The following is a 12,555-nucleotide window of genomic DNA, read 5'->3' on the forward strand; positions in this document are numbered from 1 at the left end:
TTAAATTATCCTCATTTTCAGTTTTATCATAGTCACTCATTGTGACTTTAGTATCAAATTCGCTGTTTAACTCTATTGTTGTACTTTCATAACTTGTGATTGGCATTTTTGTACTACTTGAGTGACTTTCAGTGTTCGTAGTGTATTGTTCTTGAGTTACTGCGATTTCTTCAGAATTGCCAACTGTATTCAAAATAGAATTGGCGGGGCTAGTTTGTTCTACATTATCAGTATTAATGAAGTGGTTTTTGTCTACCGAGTCAATAGTCGTTAAAGTAAAGTCGTTTGATAGCGTGATTTGTATTGTTGTAGATTCGGAGTTTGTATCGGTTAGTGAGACATGATTAGGCCGATCATCTGTTAATAGGAAATGAAGTAATAATTAAATTAGTAAAATTATTAAATCAATAAAAGAAAATTAAAGTTATTTAGGCAATTTACAGCCAATATCAAAAAGAAAGATAAAATATCAAGTTCAAACTAAACATTTTTCTTTATATATGAAGACAAACAATAAAATCTCTTGTAGGTATCTGAACTACAATGGCAATGTTCTGATAATTACAGAAAAATAATACTAAATTCTTATAAATGCATTTTTTTACAAAAATAATTGACATCTAGAAAATAACATTTTCTAAAAGTACCGTCACCAAAGCTACATTTTATTATCAATACAAATGAGAATTTGGTATCTCGGTTGATGTATTGATATTTTATTTAGCACAAATCAATTTTAAAAGTAATTTAAGATACCTACTGTAGTAGAATTTCAAGAATTAAGCTGAAGATAATCCCAAGAAGACTGCGAGGATAGAAAAAGAGAAAGTAATAAAGGATAAGGAAATAATTACAAATAAATAATAACTATCTACAACATACCACTATAGTATTATGTCGTAAGTCCTGTGACATAACAAAAAAAATATAAAGATCGTAACACTGCCGGGTCTGCCGTGATAACGTGCCAGTACTGTGTGGCGTTTATCGGACAAAATGATACGTTAAAACTATAGCAATAACCAGTTTGTTTGGAGTTAGTTTTGCTATTCACGCAATATGAAATGATAGCCCCAGACTTACTAGCTATACAGTAGAAGTCTGCAATTTATCAAACATGAAAATGTGTGAGTAAGAATAAGTAGTTTAAGATTTAATTTAATTAGCAATTTAGTAGAATTAAAACCACAAAATTACATTACAACACTTACTCTCCATGCAAGCTCCGGAAAAAGGATCGCATTGTACCCCAGGTCGACAGTGAGCACAATTTGTAGAAACTCTCTCATCTATTGGAAAGTTTACTTAATTAATCAATAATATGAAATAAATAAAAGACATTATTTGTCAAAGAAAAAGTTTCTAAGTTACCAAATTTATTTTGACTATTTTGGTCTTATTCTTCTTCATATTGAATTAGAGATTTAAATTTATAAATTCAATCCAATCTGCTTATAGTTCGTTAATACTAATATTGGAGATACAATGATACTTTATTATTTAAATATTAAAAAGCATTACCTCGAACGCAAATACAGCCATCGCATTTTGTGTTTGGATACCTAGCGCAGTCCGATACTGTCTGACACTGGCACACTGCAACAATAGAGAATATTAATATATCAGTAATCGTGGCGAAAAAATAAAACCCACTAACTAATCTTCCTGTTATCGTAAGCTCGTGAAGACCACAAAATTGTATTATGTAAATATGCATAAAAATTTCGCCACAGTTTCATTTCGTAACATATTGTACTCGTAATATATCTACTAATAATATATTTCCAGGATTTCTTAAATATTTTAAACAGTTAATCTCAAGTGAAAAACATGGTTCCGTTTATAAACGAGTATCTCTTGTTAGAGTCATTTTTCGATAAACGGTTATAATCACTAACCTGTATAAATACCACTGGACAGGCTGTTCCATAAGTTTGACAGCAAATTTTTTGTGCCTATTTGAAGCGATACTCGCGTGCGTCGCGAGAACTAATTTTGACGTATAATACAAATGGCTGCGAAGGAACGTACAATACTCTGAAGTATTTTTGCATTTTCAACTAATTTCGTTCGTTTACCGCGTTATACTTCAAGAATCAACTTAATACGTACACAATTTTTTTGTGAATTGTTTCCCACCATCTATTGATGTTTACTGAGGTTGTCATCACTAGTTTTAGTACCGCAGACTTTCGCTACATGGCCAACAGCGCCAAAATGGTTAATACCAAACAGGCACAAATGCACTGTGACAGCGGCCAATCCAGTGATATATAGTAGAGGTCAGTGGGTATAATACACATACAATTTGGTAGTATAATAAATAGTAATAGTACGACATGAATATAAAATTAATTGAATAAGTATGAATTATGAATATTCTATGAATAATTGGATATAAATTACCTTTCGAGCAGACTGGTTGATGATCAATAACTGCACAGTGATGCCCATTTGCACAAGGTCCCCCCCTGGCACACGGGTCTGAGCACCGGCCCTCAATACACGCCAGCCCAGACGAGCACTGTTCGTGCGCACTGCATCCTAACGCTGCAGTCAAAGTTTTAGACTCATCATCATTTACATCGCATTCTCAATTCAAAAGATATTCAACAGCTTTGTTTGATTTCATTTCAAATTATTATAATTCATAATTCAATAGCAAATCTTTAAAAAACTATATTCTTTACAAAATTCATACAATGAGGTAAAATTTTGAAATATTTACAAGAGGTATGTAAATGAAATGTACATGAATTTATCTTCAAACTGTTCAATTCGATAATCAGATGATATACAGATACTCAAGATAATTAAATCTATACATACATGAGTAATACATAATAATATAATAGTATGGTACAATTTTTAGTAGTAAACTACAACAATGTTTTAGTTTATAAGCATGCCCAGTAAGAATTAAGATTAAACTTTGCAAACTCTGTCTCGTGGCAGTTTTATTGCATTGTTTGATTATAAAGCATTAGATTATAAAGCACACCGTCACCCAATTCACCTGTTGATCTCTGTCATGTCATTGTTTATACTTTGATACATAATACCATGCTGCAGACTACCTTATTTAAAAGGAGCTTATAATGCTGAAAGTATTTGAAAAAAGCTAGAATAGAAGAACGGAAATAAGAAGAACTGCTGAAGGTAGAAACGATCAATGTTTCCTGTAATATGAAGACATAAATTAAGACTCATTCAAGATTTATAGATAAAACACTAATAATACTCTCATATTATATTGTATGGTTTGCTAATAAAAATTTACCTTTAATGCAGCCATGTTTTTCGTCGTGTATAAAGCCTGATGGGCAAAACTTGCAAACTGGGTGATGATCTTCGACTGAGCAAGGAGCATCACCACATGCGTCTTTGCACGGATCTTTGCATTGAAAGTCTTTGCATGCCAAATTTTGAGGGCATCCATTGTCTCTTAGGCATATCGACGCTGTCGGATGACAATCTTCAACGCAAATACACATCACGCGATGTTCCACTACTTCGCATTGCTTTCCTTTTGGACACATCGGTTCTCTCGATGCTACACATGGATTGACACATTTTGTGTCCCGACATACCGTGTTCGATTGGCATTGTTCATCTCTGGTACATTCAGCGTGTTCAGGGGCACAAGTCAATTCGCCTCTTTCGTTTAACGCAAAGCCATTTCGACAAACACATACAGGTTCATGATTTCGAACCTCACATTTTTGGTTTTGTCTGCAACTCTGATAATTCAGGCATGGGTTGCGACACGTATTAGTAGATAGGTCGCAGGCTAATTTAGCAGGACATGGCTTTGTCTCAGTGCATGTAATAGTGTAATTTACATCAGTTGTCTGTTTACAAGAAGGATCTAGTCTGCAAGCTAGTCGTGGTTGGCCAACGTAGCACTGCGGGCATGAACACTGCGCCCGATGCATCACTGACACGCAAAGTGCATCCTCACCACACACTCCTCTCAATGTGCACGGATCGACGCAATGTAAGCTCAGGCACGCTTTGTCCACAGGGCAATCCTTGTCGCTCGTACATTCGATACCTAAGAAGATGAGAAAGAAGAAAGCAGAGTCGAAAGAGCGGTACCTTTAGCCGCGAAGAGGAAACTTTCTCACGAGACAGTGCATGCTTTTTGAAACTGATAGTTTATGACCAAAGATATATATCGGTAGGTATATTATAATAAAAGCGATATGTACATGAAGCCGAACAAAATGTTACTGACGGGAATCAAGCACGAATGGTGAGAATGCTTCCACTAATAACGACTTCAATATACTTTCCTTCTTAAAACAAGTACTTTACATCTTAATACAAAGACCATATAAAATACTAGTTTAAAGATTATTTAAATTGAATTCTACAATTTGATGTAAACTTAAACATCCAGAATTTTATGTCTACAAATGGTGCTCAATTTATATACAGTTCTAGTTCTGTACATTTTATCATTATTCAACCAATCGCGGAAAGTAATCATTGGTAATACGTTGATCTTGTTTTAAATCCGTGCAATTTATACATGTGATTAAAAATGGATGATATTAAATAATACTGAGTACTCACTAGTATGACATTCGATATCAGCTTGTCCTTCTGTGCCTGGAACACAACGACACACAAACTCAGCTCCTTCTCTTAAGCATTCTCCATTTGTACCACAACCAGTTGTCCTGCAATCTACAACGCTACGTTCTTGTGTACCTAAAATTATTGACACGATGCAACACTCAACTCCAAATTAAAATATATTCAATTGTATATAAATTATATCATATACATACATTCTATATTGGGATCACCGTTTGGATAGTTTCGCGGACAGTAACATTGAGTTTCTCCATTAAGTCCTATTCTGCACTGCGCGTTAGTACCACAAGGCTTGCGAGCGCATGGTGCCATAGTCCCGCAAAAACATTGACGCGTAGGATTACCAGCACAACCGTTAGGACACGTGCATTCATAATTTCCATTTTCTAAATCACGACATCGGGCATTTATTCCACACGGATTCCTAGAGCATGTGCCTGAAGCCGGCTTGATACATTCAGTCTTAGGATTGCCTAAATACTCGGGTGGACATGAGCACTGAGGAAAACCATTAACAGATCTGCATATGGCATTTGTTCCACAGGCATTAATGCACACATTTTTACATTTACCATCAGCACATTCTTCGTCACCGGCGCATTGTTGATTTTCTGAACATTCAAATATTTTGCACTCTTTAATTGGATCACCTGAGTACCCACTAAGACAGGTACAGACAGGTCGATGACGTACTGATAAACAATTCGCATTTTTACCACAAGAGTTTTCTCGACATACTGGAATACATTTTTTTGCTGAGCACATCATATCATCCCCACATTCTCTGTTACTATTACAACCCGGAATACATACTCCTTGAGAGCAAATTTGTCTCTGTGGACACTTGTTTCTTGATGAACATTTAGCCCTACATCCACCATTGATACATTGTTCATCACAATCGCAGTCTGCGTTTTTATCGCATAAGGAGACACAGTAGCCGCTATCGTCACAGGGACATAGTCCGTCACACTGTATTTGTTTCTTTTTACACTCAACGAGAGGATTTCCAGTGTAATTATTAGAACAACCACACTGAACTCTATGTTGGGTAACCTTACAACTGGCACAAACACCGCAACTGTTACTTTCCTTGCAAGGATCTGCAATGAATAGAATAAAACAAGTTAATATTTATAATTATGCATGATATTAAATTGAACGTTAAATCTAAATAAATAATAAAGCATGAGTAGGTATTTTACCTTTACACTGGCCATTTATGCAAGCCTGATTATCGCTACAAGCATTGTCGTGACGACAACCTTGTCTACATATTCTATTTTCACAAATATGTCCATCACTACAAACGTCGTCGCTATTGCAGACAACTCTGCAAATACCTCGAATGCATTTTTCATTGGACATGCAAATAGTATCGCTGAAAATGCAAAAATATATTATAAATTTAAAAAAAATTGATTGATTTTTTTAAAGATTTTATCAAATTATTTATTTACCCTCTACAGGTTGGATAGCATATGTCTCCATAACAGTTATATCCATCCGCACACTTTTTACTATTGTCACAAGTTAATATTGTTCTTCGGCATGCAACTTTAGGATCTCCTTCTAGAGTGTTCGGACATGAACATATCGGTTGATGCTCTCTTGCTTCACATAAAGCATTAGCCCCACATGAACCTGGTTTCGCGCAAGGATTTGCACATTGGCCATTTGAGCATGCTTTATCTTTAGCACAGTGGGAATTCGATCGACATCCTGTGACACAAAGCCGCCCATCGCATATTTCTCCGCTTGAACAATGTTCATCTGACGTACAGGCAAATCGACATACTCCTGAATCGCAACGTTCTCCTAATAAACATTCTGTTCCACCTGGAGTACATGCTGATCTACATTTACTATCTTCGCATCTCCATCCAGTACCACAATCGGTATGCGCCTTGCACAAAGTGGTAGGAGGACGGATACATCCAATATTGGCTGTTGGATTTGGAATTAAACCATCTAAACAGGAACAAAGAGCCTTTCGATCAACTACAGTGCACAGAGCATTTGGACCGCAAGGATTATTATCATTTGTGCATGGATTTTGACAGATATTATTTTGGCAGAAGGCATCCGGTCCACAGTCATCGTCGTGGCGGCAACCATACTGACAGCTGTTAGATAAACAGATGTGTCCAAGGAAACAGTCATTGTCCACTCTACATGTTACTGGAAAATAAAATTTGCAAATAAAAATAAATTTGTATAACTTAAACTGTCTGAAATAAAAACAAAATAAATTTATGTTGTACTTACACAAACAAACACCTTTGGAACATCTTTCGTTCAATGCACATTCTTCATCACCTTTGCATTTGGATAGACACATAGATTCTTGACACAAATAACCATCTTCGCATTCACCAGATCCACCGCATAATCGGGGAACTGAAAGAGAAGTAAGAAAATATAACAAACAAATTAATTGTGTTTGTTTTGTAAGCTTCAAAATGACACATACTTCTTACGCATTCGACATCTTGGTTTCCAGTAAATCTATAAGGACAACTGCACTGTACAATATGATTTTCGGTTCTACATAATGCATTGAGCCCACATGTTTTATCCATTTTACAAAGATCAACACATTGACCATTCATACATTTTTCCGTTGATAAACACTCCTCATCAACGAGACATAAGTCTAAAAAAAGGAACAAACATAAGTTGAAAACAATAATAATTTTAAATGTGAAATTATTTAACGCAAAATAAATTATCTACCTTGGCAACTATTGTTGCGACAGTATTGATATTCAGGACAATCCTGTTTTTTGTTACAAGTGGCTTCACGCGGCCGGCAACCTTTTTCACTCGATGGATTGCCAACATACCCTGCGCGACATTTACATTGACCTGCATGTCTTGCTGCCACACATTCGGTATTTGGTCCACATTTTATATTGTCACATGCATCTACGAAGCATCAAAAGTTTATTATATTCTTAAAAAGTTTAGTATACAAATATACTTTAAATGTAAAAATAAAGTACTATAAAAATACCTGTGCATTTTCGTATTCCATCTTTAACAGTACAACGTGCAACTGAAGGACAGTCTCTATTGAATCTACATTCGGACCCTCGTTCGCAACCCTTCTCGTAAGGATTACCAACTGTTCCTTCTGGACATAAACATTGCACACCATTTCTTGAATTTCTACATTCGGCACCATTGCCACAAGGGTTTGACTCGCAGTAATTTATTTCTTGACATCCTTCAACAGGATTACCAGTGTACCCAGGCTGGCAGTAGCATATATTTTTATGATTTTCTGATGAGCAAATTGTATTTTTTCCGCAGTTATTTTTGACTAAACATGCTATTTTACACATATTTTGATCACAAAATTTGTCTCCTGTGCAATCATTGTCAGAATCACATTCCTTTTTCTTGCAACCTTGTATTGGATCGCCGAAGTACCCATCCTTGCACAAACAAGAAGATTTGTGTGTGTCAGTAGAACATATTGCATTTCTACCACATACATTCTTAGAACATAGTTTTATACACTTGGGTATACCATTTTTTTCTTGCACACATTCTTCATCATCTGCACATTCTCTATCGGAAACACATTGTAAGTGTTTCTTACATATTCTGTTGTAGCAATAAAATGATTCCGGACATGTGCTATTTTGTGAACAGATCAACCTACATGTTTCTTGTACACATACTTGATCATTTAAACAATCTCTGGAGTTTTTACATGCACCTTAAATTAAAATTTTAAATTAATATTTGAATATTATAACAAACACAATTAAAGTTTTATTAAACATTCTACATACCAACACATAAGTTGTCAGCACATTTTGTTCCTGTTGGGCATCTGCTGTCATCGTTACAATATTGTATGGGGACACACCCCAAAACTGGATCTCCCGTAAAACCAGCTGCACACAAGCAGTGACCTACATGGTTCCTTGATAAGCAGTTTGCATTCCGACCACAGGCGCGTGGAATTTCACATGAATTCTTACACTTATTATTCACACAAGCTTCATTGGTTGAACAATCTGAATCTTTAACACACTGATATTTTGTACAGCCTTTATGTGGATCACCATAGCTGTCTGCTTGACATTCACAGACAGGTTCGTGGTTTGCTACAAAACAATCTGTGTTTTCTCCGCAAGGTAAGTTTACACATGGATTTACACATCTATTGTCGCGGCATTTTGTTATATCTGAACAATCAACGTCAGATAAGCAATCACCAGATTTCTTGCAATGTCCTGTGACTTCATCATATATAGTTCCATTTATACATTTACAAATAAATGAACCAGGTGTATTATCACAAAGAGAGTTCAATGGACACGGGTGTGTTAAACACTCATTGATATCTTCACAACGGTTATTAATTAATTCAAATCCAGATAAACAGTTGCATAATGTTTTGTGATTCACAATTTCACAGCTTCCACCTTCACATACAGTGTGATCACAAATATCTGTAAAACAGAAAATATATAATTTATAAATACTTCATGCTTATCAGAAATTAAAAACCTAAAATATTCAATCTTGCTTACCGGAACATTTATTAGTTTTCACATTACAATATTTATCGCCTGTGCAATCATCATCATTAACGCATTCTACTTTAAAGCAACCGACTCTCTTGTCTAAGGGATTTCCTAGGTACCCTTTATCACACGTACATGTGACGCGATGATTATCAATCATGCATATAGCATTTTTACCACATTTATTATAAGTCTCGCATGGATTGGAACACTTCCCACGGATACACAAAAGGGATTGCTCACATTGGTCGTCACGTCTGCATTGATTTGATAATAAACAACCAGTTTTATATGGATCTCCTATTGCACCAGTAGGACAAACGCATTTGAAGGAACCATTGCCATCTATGCATTTGGCTGAAGGATGACACGGATTCAAGAGACATTCATTAATATTAACACATTCACCATCCTTGAATTCAAAGCCCAATGAACAACTACATTTATTATCTTTACAAATTTGATTGTTTGTACAGTCTGAGTCCGAGTTGCAGCCAGAAATACACATTCCTGAATAACAGTATTCGCCATGCAAACAGTTGCTACTAGTGTGGCATATTTTGTGACATTTGTTGTCAAAGCATGACTCTCCTATGGCACAATCTGTATTATCTCGGCATGGAACGTGACACAAATATCCAATACACATATGATCTGGAGGACAGTCTAGTGTCTTTAAGCAGGAACTCGGTTTTCGAACACACCCCTGTTGAGGAGTAGGAGTTGCTTCAAATCCAAGAGGACATTCACATATTGTGGCATGGTTAAGTCGTGAACAAATAGCATTAGGGCCACACGCTCTCGTTGCAGTACATGGGTTGACACACTTATAATTGATACAGGCTTCATCACTCGTACAGTCCTCATTACTTCTACATCCAATCAAACATTTCCCTTCAATACATGCTTGACCGATGCTACATTGAACATGTTTGGTACATTCCCTTATACATAAACTGTTTATACAAACATCACCATGATCACACTGAGTTATATTTTTGCAGGCCTCGAAACATTGATTATTATGACATATATCTCCGTTGCAGTCGAAGTCATTGTTACATTTAACTATCTTCTTTTTGCATATATTAACACCTTGAACCAGTTCATATCCTTCAGTACAAGAGCATATTGGCTCTTTATTTTTGATTTTGCATAAAGAATTAGTTCCACATGCATTTTCACATGGATTTGTACAAAGACCATTAACACAAACTGTATCAATTGGACAATCTTGATCATTATTGGAACACTCATTTTGTTTATGACAGCTCTTATTTATTGGATCTCCTATTAATCCTTTGGGACATTGACACACGTAAGTTGAACCTGTTGACTCACATATAGCAGAAGGGTGACACAGATTCGGATTACAAACATCCACTTTTTTACAACTAATATCAGGAATTGGGTCAGCCTGAAAACCTGTTGGGCAACGACAAACAAATTTGTGATTTTCTGCAATGCATACAGCATTATCTCCACATGAATCTTCCTTGCATACGTCAATACATGTGTGTGTCATTCGGTTGCATAACTGGTGAGGCATACAATCGATGTTATAAACGCAAGGCACAGACTTGCACCCACTTTCCAAATCATTAGGATTTCCAGTATACGGTCCAAGAGGGCACTGACATTGTGCAACATGATTATTGGTGACACAAACAGCATTAGGTCCACATACTATATGTTGACAGGCGGGTACACATTTTTTTATATTGGAAACAGTTTTACAGATTTCACTTTCTCTGCATTGTGCGTCATTAACACATTGGTTTCTGTTAATGGGTACACATCCATCGCGCTCATTTGGATTTCCTTCAAAACCTTCTACACATTTACATTGACTCTTGTGTTTTGTTGTAACACATTTAGAATTTTGTGGACAGGTAAATAATTTACAACTTTCAAGACATTTATTTACGCCCAAAATATCCTTTTGGCAAATTTGATCACTTCCACAGTCATTGTCAGTTTTACAATCAGGAGTCGTAGGTTGCTCACATTTTGATGTGATTGGGTTCCATAAATAACCGTCTCTACAATCACATTGAGCATGTTCATCTCTTACTGTGCATACTTCGTTTGTGCTACAAACTATTGTCGAGCATAGATCAAGACATCTTCTTGTAGAACTATCTATTTCTAAACATATTTGAGGTTCTGTACAATCAGAGTTGACATTACATTCAAACTCATTTGGTTCTGGTTCCAACAACTGACATCCAGTCTTGATGTCATTGGGTTTACCAACATAACCTTCAGCGCAAATACAATTTGCTCGATGATCTGAGCTGAGACATATAGAATTAGGTCCACACTGCAGTTTACTGCAAGCATCCACACACCTTCTAGAGCCTTTACCAAATTGAAAGCAAATTTCAGAAGTTTTGCAATCATCATCAATTGAACACTTTTTGTCTATAGAACAACCTCTTTGAAGATCATCAGGGTTGCCAAGGTGACCCGGGAGACATTCACATTTACCTTCTGTGCAGATAGTTCTAGGGCCACATTTGATATCGCGACATACGTCAACGCATTTAGATTTTTCACAGATATAGCCATCTGGGCAGGTGCCATTGTGCGTACATGCGCAAACAGTTCCATCAACACATTTCGAAATTGATACTTGTGTACATAACTCATATGGGTTTCCAATATATTTACTCTTACAAATGCAGCTATAACTTCCTGGTGTGTTAATACATATTGCATTTTCACCACAAGGCCTTGAACTGCATTCATCTATATCAATACAATGTAGATTCGGGTTCCCAACGTATCCAGGTGGACATAGACACTCCACGTGTGATCTCGTTTGTTGACACACTGCATTTGTTCCACACGAAGCTTTAGCACAAGTTATTTGTTTTCGTGGCAGACATTTAGAGTACGGATTACCAGTATAACCGACATTGCATTTGCAAACATTTGTCTGTCCGTATACACAATGTGCATTGTCAGAGCACCCGGGTTCACAAGAGGGAGGCGCCACAGCTAAAACAATAACAATAATGTTATAATAACAAAGCTATATAATATATTAAGCGGGAATGATATTTACATACAAGAAGTGTATATAATATTTTTGTACATTTTTTACGGATGATTAGGGATATACTCACGGGGCATGCACAATAAATCGGGATTTCCAACGAAAAACTCATTGCACACGCATCGGCCGGTTTTTTCATCACAAGTTGCGCCAATCCCACAGACAACGTCTTCACATCGCTGACGACATCTTCCTGCCACACATGCCATTGGTTCTTCACAAGGCAGTCCGGACCCACATAAATCCCTTCTACATATTCCTCCGGGAAATGGATTTCCTACCATACCTTCAGGGCAAATACAAGTTGGACCTAATTTTGAAATGATGCACTGTGCTCCAGGTGCACAT

This window comes from Leptidea sinapis, chromosome 6 (genome assembly GCF_905404315.1).
Source record: "Leptidea sinapis chromosome 6, ilLepSina1.1, whole genome shotgun sequence".
NCBI classification, from domain to species: domain Eukaryota; kingdom Metazoa; phylum Arthropoda; class Insecta; order Lepidoptera; family Pieridae; genus Leptidea; species Leptidea sinapis.